Genomic DNA, 9,011 nt, shown 5'->3' on the forward strand with positions numbered 1-9,011 from the left:
CCCCTCCCCCTCCTCCCCCTCCCTCTCTTCCTTTTTTTTTTTTTTTGAGACAGAGTCTTGCTCTGTCTCACCCAGGCGAGAGAATCCCTTGAACCCAGGAGGCGGAGATTGCAGTGAGCCAAGATCACGCCGTTGCACTCCAGCCTGGGCAACAAGAGCGAAACTCCGTTTCAAATAGATAGATAGATAGATAGATAGATAGATAGATAGATAGATCGATAGATAAATAAATAACAGAAATTTACTTCTCACAGTTCTAGTTCAACATCAAGTCACCAGCAGATTCAGTGTCTGGTGAGGGCCCACTTCCTGGTTCACAGACAGGGCCTTCTTGCTGTGTCCTCACATGTGGAAGAGGCAGAAGAGCTTTTATAAGGACACTAATCAATTGATGAGAGTTCCACCCTCATGACCTAAACACCTTCAAAAGCCCCACCTCCTAATACCATCATATTGGGAGGGTTGGGATTTTAACATGAGTTTGGGGTGGGGGAACACAGACATTCAGACCATAGCAGGCAGGCAGGCGGGCGGGAGGGTGGACGGATGAAGAGACAGACAGACAGACAGATAGACAGATAGGGAGATAGAGAAATAGAGATATACATCACATAAATATACATGTGTATAGTGTAGTGTCTTAAATATCTGAAACCGATTCTGTAATGTTCATGTATTTCACATATTGTTTTTGTCCAGCTTTTCTCAGTCTGTCATAACTTGGCCACCTTCAAAGAAGGTTAATGTTTTAAATGATGAAACTCTAAGGTGAGGTTTGGTTTGAAATATTTTTGAAGTCTAATGAGTAGGAGAATGAATTAAAACAGTATTATAAGACTGGGCACAGTGGCTCGTATCTGTAACCCCAGCACTTTGGGAGGATGAGGCAGGCAGATTACTTGAACCCAGGAGTTCGAGACCAGCCTGGGTAACATGGAGAAACCTGGTCTCTACCAAAAATACAAAAATTAGCCAGGCGTGGTGATGCAGGCCTGTACTCGCAGCTACACAGGAGGCTGAAGTGGAAGAATTGCTTGAGCCTAGGAGGCAGATGTTACATTGAGCTAAGATTGCGCTACTGCATTCCAGCCTGTGCCATAGAGCGAGACGCAACAAACTCCCTTTTTGTTTGACGCAAACTCCCTTCGTATATGCTCTGCTATGGAAAATATTCTAAACTTTTTACATTTAGATTATATATTCCCTGAGGTTTTCCTTTTATTTGAAATATGTAATAATGTGTTTGATAATATCAAAGGGAAAACATTTATTCCACATGTATTAGATTGAACTGTAAAATTACTGATACTCTTTTTTCTGACCTGACAAAATGGCAATTTCATTTGACTCAACCTTAATAGAAAGAAGTTTTCTAAAAGTCTTTATATTCTTCGTGATTTGATTTTAGCACTTTGTGACTTTCATTCATTCAACAACATAATTTACTCTTTTCATTCTTAAATCCTAATAATACACATCTCGAGGGTGACTTTAAGGACTACAAGTGCTTGGTTAGAAGCTATTTGTTAGGCTTCTGATATTCTGGCACCAAGTCAAAGACTTTACATATGCTATTGCCAATCCTGACATTAAATCTGAAAGAGAGGAATTAGTATTAATGGCAGAGCTACAATTTGCATCCTTTTTATGACCTAGTCTTATAAGTCACATAACATAGTACCACTCCCAGCATTTTACTTGTCAAAAGTTAGTCCCATTCAAAGGGTATGGAGAAAAAGGCTTTTCCTTTTAAGAGTAGGAATGTCAAAGAACTTGCTGATATTTAGCATCACCAGAAAATGCTAGGGACTTTGGGATGTGCTTTTTGTCATGATGAAAATTTTATTTTGCCCTTTTAAAAAGTTTCTTCTCTTTGATGACCATGTAAAAATGATTTACAGAAGATTAGTGGTCACTCCTGAGTTCTTCCTCTTTTAGAGTTTAACTTGAGACTTGATCTGTTAATTATGCACAATGGAAGCAATTAGTCTGAATGTATCTTTTCCTAGTTTTCATATTGGGTTTTAAAAAACTGTTTTATTGGATTTACAAAACATGTAACTAATTTATAAATTGTTTTTATTGTTGATTCTGTGAAAGCACTAAATCCTACCTCTTGTTTTCTGTGATAATTATTTTGTATTTACTAAATTTATGTTTTGATGAATTCCGGGTGACAGTTTACAGATTTCTCATGGGCAATCTGCAAATCTGGTTTCCCTAAAGAAAATTGCAGATCATGTACAGTGCAAAAACATATGTGGCACAGTCTTTCAGTGTGTGTATGGAATATAATGCCAGATTTTCCTGAAAGCCTGGAGATGGGAAAGAGCTTTGACAGAGTGAGAAAACTTGAGTGTGTGAAAAGGGCTGACAACTGTGATATAAGCCACGCCTTTATATTTATGGCTAATCTGGAGAGTAGAATGGAGGTATTCTGAGATAACTTGAATTGCAGTATTTTTTCATGTAGTATGTCATATTTGACAGGGGAAATACTGCATTCAGGAGCTTCATATTCACCCTAAGATATCAACCTGTCACACTGCATGCAGAAAAATCACAGGGAAATACTGATCTCAGTTATGGATTTAATGTTCCATAGTGAATGGATTATAAAGCCAGGACTAAAACCCAAGAGTATAGTAACCCAGACTACACTTTGGGATCTCATCTTCCCTGGCAAAATCTCAGATTATTTGCCCTAAATTTTTAGAGCTTGTTTCCTTGTTAGTTTGTTGCTTTTCTTTAAACTATTTACCTATGATTTAAATATGTCCCCTCCAATATGCAGGTGTTGAAATGTAATGGCCATTGTGATGGTGTCTTAGTCCGTTTTCTGTTGCTTAAAACAGAATACCTGAAACTGGGTAATTTGAAAACAAAAGGAATTTATTTCTTATGCTTATGGAGGCTGAAGAGTCCAAGATCTAGGAACTCCTTCTGGTGGGGGCCTGCTTGCTGGAAGGGACTCTCTACAGAGTCCCGAGGTGGTACAGGACATCACATGATAACTCAGGTCTCTCTTTTTCTTCTTAGAAAGCCACCAGCTGATCCCCATGAGGACCTTAATCCATGAATGGATTAGTCCCTTCATGAGAGCAGATTCCTCATGAACCAGTCAAAAGGCCACACCTCTAATTAGTGCCACATTAGAGCATTACATTTCAACGTGAGTTTTGGAGAGGAGAAATTTTCAAACCATAACAGAAAGTATTAAGAGGTAGAGCCTTTAGGACTTGATTACACCATGAAGGCTCCTTTCTTATGAATGGGATTAAGACCCTTCTAAATGAGGCTTTATGCATTAGGTTTCTTGCCCTTTCACCTTCTGCCATATAAGGACACATGCTCCTCCCCTCCAGAGGATGCAGCAATAAGGCACCATCTTGGAAGCAGAGAGCAGCCCTCACCAGACAACTGAACCAGCCAGTGCCTTGATCTTAGATTTCTCAGCCTGCAGATCCATGAGGAAATACATTTCTATTATTTATAAACTACCCAGTTTCTTGTATTCTGTTATCACAGCACAAATAAACACAGAAACTATTATAAATAAACTATAAACTATTGTTTTCAAAAGGTTTTGTTTTTTAATTATTACAAAGCAAAATTGACCTTTTTGTGGTATACAGCTTTATGGAATTTGATATATGTGCAGATAAGTGTAACTGCTACCACAATGAGGATACGGGACAGTTTTATCACCCAAAAAACTTCCTTGCTGTGTTTCTTTATAGTCACAGTCCCTTTCACCTCTAACCCGTGGCAACTGCCAATCTGTCTTCATCAATATAGTTTTTTTTCAAGAACACCATATAAATGGAATTACACAATATGTAACCTTTTGAGACTCGTTTGACTTAGCATAATGCCTTTGAGAATCATCCAAGTTTTTATATTTATCAATAATTCATTCACAATCTGGATGCCGTGGCTCATGCCTGTAACGTCAGCACTTTTGGAGGATCACTTGAGGCCGGGAGTTTGAGACCAGCCTGGGCATCATAATGAGACCCCATCTTTATGAAAAAAATTTAAAAATTAGCTGGTTGTGGTGTTGTGTCTGTAATCCCAGCTACTCAGGAGGCTAAGGCAGGTGCATCACTTGAGTCCAGGAGTTCGAGGCTGCAGTGGACTGTGATTGTACCACTGTACTCCAGCCCGGGAGATTGAGCAAGATGCTGACTAAAAAAAAAAAGAAAAAAAAATTATTTTACTTTTGTTGAGTTGTATGGGTGCACCATAGTTTGTGTGTCTGTTCACCTGCTGAAAGACATTTGGGTTATTTCCATTCTTTGGCCATAATGAATAGAGATACTATAAACTTTTGTGTGTAAGTTTTGTGTGAACATAAGTTTTCATTTCATTTCATTTCTTTTTCTTTCTTTCTTTTTTATTTTTTGAAACAGGGTCCTGCTTTGTTACCCAGGCTAGAGTACGTGGTGCAGTCACATTGCATGTAGCCTCTACCTCCTGGGCTCAAGCAGTCCTGTCTCAGCCTCTTGAGTAGCTAGGACTACAAGCATGCCACCACACCTGGCTAATTTTTTGTTTTTAATTTTGTGTGTGTGTGTGGAGATGGGATCTCACTATGTTGCCCAGGCTGGTCTTAGAACTCCTGGCCTTAAGTCATCCTCACACCTCAGCTTTTCCAAGTGTTGGGATTATAGGTGTGACCTACCACACTTGGCCCAGTTTTTATTTCTTTAGTGCCAGGGTCAGCAAACTTTTTCTGTAGAGGGCTGGATGAAGTATTTTATGCTTTAGGGTCTCTGTTGTGGGCACTCTGCTGTTGCAGTGTGAAAGCAGTCATAGGCAATACACAAGTAAATGAATATAGATGTGTTCCAATAAAATTTTATTTACAAAAACATGTGGGCTAGATTTTGGTACGTGGCTGTAATTTGCTAACCCCTGTTTTATGGTAAATACTTGGGAATTGCAATTTGTCATGAATACATAATAAATAAATGTTTAATTTGATAAGAAAATGCCAGACTTTTAGTTTATTGACTTAAAATACACTTAGTTTAATAACATTTGAATCATGGGATGTTATTGAACTCAGACTTTATAGTTCACGCAGCTAGCTCACCTAATTTATAAGACAGGCTTTGGTCTTGTCTTACATTGAGGGTCTATTTTACCTTTTACTTTTATTCATATTCTTGTGTGGTCTTTTGACTTGATATATCTTTGCTTCACAGATAAAAGGCATACTCATTTTAAAGTAATTTTATTTGAATTAGTTAAGATACAGTCGAACATTTTAGGGAGGTTGCCTTTTTTAAAAAGTATGTATTAGGAGCAAAGGATTAGAGATGGAGTTGCTAAGTTTTTAAATTAATTAGACAGTTGATCGTATCCTAGAAATTGAATATAGCTGGATATACTCTATACTCATCACACCATGATGTCTCTTTAGAAGACTTTGTTTCAGTGCCAAACTCAAACCTTTTCAGTATGGAAGCTAAACCCAGACTGTTTATCCATAAGGGAAGCTCACCTTTGAGATCATATCTTTGTTTTGTGTTAGTTTTTGATGACAACTTAAGTGTTAAATCTTAGGTCAGTAGCCAAGTATCCTTGGAATTCTTCTTAGGAACAGCATCCTACAGATGGAAGGTTGTTGTTGGTGTTTTTTTCTGAGGGATGCATAATTCACTTTCTATTTTGTTGTGATTCCCTTTGCCACAAAAAGCCGGGATTTGGGGTTAAAAGGTAGGTAAATCATCTTGGATATATCAATAGCTAATGAAGTTGAAGATGATGAATAAATCAAAGGAGGTCTATTTTTGTGGTTATGATTTACTATTACTTTTTCTCTTCTGAAAAAGCAGTGAAGCCCCAGGACCATAACGACATTAGGGAGGTGGGAAGACCATTTTGTGCTAATAGTAGTCCTACTCGTCTTCATGCAGTGGTTGAAAGACTATATCCATGGGTGGGATGTGCTACTGTTGATATGATATGCTTTTTTAAAAGAGGTAACTATTTGAGGAAAAAAAGGATTCTTTTCTGCTTTCTGTGGGCTTGGGCACTGGCACTTGAATCACTGGTGCGGCAATTGAACATGATCTCCTTTGAGAATCAAATAAAAGTCATAGGTCATCTTTCTAGAGTATATGTATGTTCACAAATTTAATATGAAGTTTCAGGACTTCATTTACTCCCAAGCCAGCATTGTCCAATATTACTTTCTGTGACAATTAAAATGTTTTATGTTGGCTCTGTCTAATACAGTAATCACTAGACACACAGTAGCTGTTGAGCACTTCAAATGTGTCTGTTGCAACTGAGGAACTAGATTTTTTACTTCATGTATTTAAATTAATTTGTATTTAAGATGAAATATCCACATATAGGTAGTGGCTGCCGGCTTAGGCCCTTTCATGTGCCATAGGTTATAATCCCTATAAAAGAGGTTTTGTGAACGTCATTGTTAGGAATTTAATTTGTTCATTTCACTTCTGATTTTTGCAGTCAAACAATAGTTATTGCATCTTGCTTTTAAGTTAAATTTTAATAGTTGCTGTTGTCTCTATGTACCTTTTTCTTATTCAGGGAGATTTTAAGGCGTTTTTCAATATTTGATCCTGTTTCTTTCATAATGAAATGTCCAGAATAGGTTTGTCCTGGGTTTTTAAGCTTGTTCAGAGAATGTGAGGTGACTACCTGTTGAGTCCTGTGTTGTGGGCTCTCCAGCGTCACTTTGTCCTACATTAGGAACATTCTGGTTATTTACAGCCACCTTTGCCCAAGTATTTTAAAAGTGCATTTCCCCTTTGGGAGACCGAGGCAGGCAGATCACCTGAAGTCAGGAGGAGTTCAAGATCAGCCTGGCCAACATGGTGAAACTCCGTCTCTACTAAATATAAAAATTAGCTGGGTGTGGTGGCATACACCTGTAATTCCAGCTACTCAGAGGCTGAGGCAGGAGAACTGCTTGAACCTGGGAGGTAGAGATTGCAGTAAGCCAGGATCAGGCCACTGCACTCCAGCCTAGGTGATAAGAGTGAAACTGTGTCTCAAAAAATAAAATAAAATAAAATAATTTAAAAATAGTGTATTTCCATACTCATACATTATTTAGCAACAAGCTGAAAAGTTTATAGGTGACCTCCATACTGTCTGATTTTATATTTCTCCGGCAGTGGTTCTCAACCCTGGATGCACATTAGAATCAGTTGGGAAACCCGTAAAAACCCTGCCCAGGCTCTAGCCCCAGAGACTTGTGATTTGAACAGAGTGGCTTCCAGGCTTCAGAGCATTTTTTAAAGCTTCTTAGTTGATTCCAGTATCCTACCAAGGTTGAAAAGCCCTCATGTGTGAGATAGTTAGTAGACCTGGGCTACCTGTGTTGAGGAAAATATTCTGAATTAGAGACTAATTGATAACCTTTTTCCCCCTCTTTCTAGGTGGAGCCCAGATTTCAAGTCTTCAGTAAAATACCTTCAAGCGAATGGGCCCTATTGTGCTCACACATTCAGAACCTGTTACCCAAGGAATTCCCTAAAGGTCAGTCTCTGGGAAGAAAATTAGTAGGTTTTGTTTTAATCTTTACTATCACTGGATTTATTGATAAACAAAGACTGTTAATTACTTATGTGTAGACGGGGCTTTTTATATTGAGTTGATTTATAGAGCTACCATTATAAATTTGATTACTATACTGTCATATTTAGGAAATAGAAAATGTATGTTGAGAACTGTTTCTAATAGACTATTTACAGGAGGATATATGTTATGTGTACACCTATATGCTTATACACATTTAATATATCTTTAAAAGATATTCAAGAAATTAGTGATGACAGTTCTAGGGAGGGGAACTGGAGCCCTGTAGTGGGATATTTACTTTTAGTGTGTATTCTTTTCAATATGGTCTTTTAAACCCCATGCATATATTAAATTTCAAAAAAAAATTCTTAATGGCTAAAAATGCTTTTTTAGTTTATAAATATGCTTATAGTTTTTTCTACTTGGAAACATAGAAAACAACCTCATATTCCTTGAAATTGAGGGTCTCCGCTTATTATTTGGTATGCTATTTCTTGTGTTGGATGTGTTATTTAGGGGCATACATCTGATTTTCCTCTCTTGAACTCATGTCCTGGGATTTTTTTGCTTTACATTTTCTTTCACCTTTTTATATTTTATTTTATTTTATTTTATTTTATCTTTTGAGACATAGTCTCGCTCTGTTGCCAGGCTGGAGCACAGAGGCGCAATCTCGGCTCACTGCAACCTGTGCCTCCCAGGTTCAAGCGATTCTCCTGCCTCAGCCTCCTGAGTAGCTGGGATTACAGGCGCCCACCACCACGCCCAGCTAATTTTTGTATTTTTAGTAGAGACGGGATTTCACCATGTTGGCCAGGATGGTCTCTTATCTCTTTTTTTTGTTTGTTTTTTTTAAAATGATACTTTAAGTTCTAGGGTACATGTGCACAATGTGCAGGTTTGTTACATATGTATATATGTGCCATGTTGGTGTGCTGCACCCATTAACTCATCATTTACATTAGGTATATCTCCTAATGCAATCCCTCCCCCCTCCTCCCTCCCCCCTCCCCGCAATAGGACCCGGTGTGTGATGTTCCCCTTCCTGTGTCCAAGTGATCTCATTGTTCAATTCCTACCTATGAGTGAGAACATGCGGTATTTGGTTTTCTGTTCTTGCGATAGTTTGCTGAGAATGATGGTTTCCAGCTGCATCCATGTCCCTACAAAGGACACAAACTCATCCTGTTTTATGGCTGTGTAGTATTCCATGGTGTATATGTGCCACATTTTCTTAATCCAGTCTGTCACTGATGGACATTTGGGTTGGTTCCAGGTCTTTACTATTGTGAATACACCGCAATAAACATACGTGTGCATGTGTCTTTATAGCAGCATGACTTATAATCCTATGGGTATATCCCCAGGAATGGGATGGCTGGGTCAAATGGTATTTCTAGTTCTAGATCCTTGAGGAATCACCACACTGTTTTCCACAATGGTTGAAC

General features: G+C 38.2%; 1 protein-coding gene across 1 annotated transcript in view; it reads left to right on the forward strand.

Annotated features, from left to right (window-relative positions):
• Positions 1–9,011, forward strand: part of WDFY3 (WD repeat and FYVE domain containing 3) — a 267,982-nt gene that overhangs the window by 32,921 nt on the left and 226,050 nt on the right. The window contains 1 exon segment of the mRNA XM_017851638.1: positions 7,422–7,521. The gene's annotated coding sequence lies outside the window, so the exon portion shown is untranslated.

Source organism: Rhinopithecus bieti, unplaced genomic scaffold (assembly GCF_001698545.2).
Source record: "Rhinopithecus bieti isolate Rb0 unplaced genomic scaffold, ASM169854v2 scaffold_33935, whole genome shotgun sequence".
Lineage (NCBI taxonomy): Eukaryota > Metazoa > Chordata > Mammalia > Primates > Cercopithecidae > Rhinopithecus > Rhinopithecus bieti.